Source organism: Tupaia chinensis, unplaced genomic scaffold (genome assembly GCF_000334495.1).
Source record: "Tupaia chinensis unplaced genomic scaffold, TupChi_1.0 Scaffold000287_1, whole genome shotgun sequence".
NCBI lineage: Eukaryota > Metazoa > Chordata > Mammalia > Scandentia > Tupaiidae > Tupaia > Tupaia belangeri.
Window position 1 is genome coordinate 1270574 of NW_006159771.1, and position 1162 is coordinate 1271735.

The 1162-nt window shown below is 56.4% G+C and overlaps 1 protein-coding gene across 1 annotated transcript in view; it reads left to right on the forward strand.

The window, feature by feature from the left end:
- ZNF74 (zinc finger protein 74) overlaps window positions 1-1162 on the forward strand; it is an 18652-nt gene that overhangs the window by 7256 nt on the left and 10234 nt on the right. The window lies entirely within an intron of this gene.

Here is a 1162-nt window from a genome sequence, read left to right on the forward strand (position 1 = left end):
CCATGCCGGCTCGGGGCCTGCCACACCCTCTCCCCACCCTCTTCCTTCCACACGAGCGGAGCACCCGCTGCACGCCAGGGCTCTGCTGGGAGCACAGCAGCGAGCAAAACCAGCCCTGGGGTCTGCCTCAGACAGGGCGGGGACCCCAAGGGAACACGCGTAACGTGGCACCGTCAGAGGGGCGGGGGACATGCCGTGGTCATGGTCAGGGTCTAGAGGGCTGTCAGTCCTATGGGTAAGGGGGCCCAGGCAGGCTCCTGAGCTGGAGGCTGGTATGGCCTGTTTTTTCCTGGTTTTTTTTGTTTGTTTGTTTTTATTTTTAAGATTTTTGCTGAAGAGGATGTGCACTCATCAGAGAGATGGAAAGTGAGAAATCGCCACCCCCAGGCGATGGCCACGCCCCAATCCCTACTCCGTTCTCTCAAGACTTTGGGCATGTGTGCACACGTGCCTGGTGTGAGTTTCAAGCTGCTGATCTGCGATAAGAGCCACAAGTGCACGCACCCTACAGTGTAAACCTAAAATGCACACGCACACACACGCGTGCACACACACAGACACGGGCCAGCAGATGATGTAGAAGGTGAGGGGTCGAATTCTACATGGCCGACTATGATTTGAGTCCTGTGTCCAAAATCTCAAAAGGAGACCGAAGGAGAAGAGGTTAAGGGCGTGGCCATCCCCTGGGGCAGGAGGTGATTTCTTGCTCTCTCACTCTCACTGGCGAGTGCCCGCTCCCTATAACAAAGTAAAAAATCCCATGCACACCTGGAATTGCAGTGCACTCTGGAACCCCGCTGTCTTCACTCGCGATACCGTGGTCTTCCAGAGTGGTGCGCCCACCCTGCCCTCGGCTCCCTGTCGCTGCCAGAACCACTCCCCACCCTCGCTCCCCTTGCTCTGTGCTCCTTCCCTCCATCCGCCCTGAATTTTTTTGGGTTTTTAAACAATGATTGGGGCAGCAGATGGCAGAGTGGTTATGTCCCTGGACTCCCACATGGTCGACCACAGTTTCAGTCCCAGACCCAGCGGCCTGAAACACACCAGGCACATGTGCATGCATGCCCAACATCCCAGGAGAATGGAGAAGGGATTGCAGTGTAGCCATCCCCCTGGGGGGTGATTTTTCACTTTCCCTCTCACTGTCTTGGTCTCTCTCTCT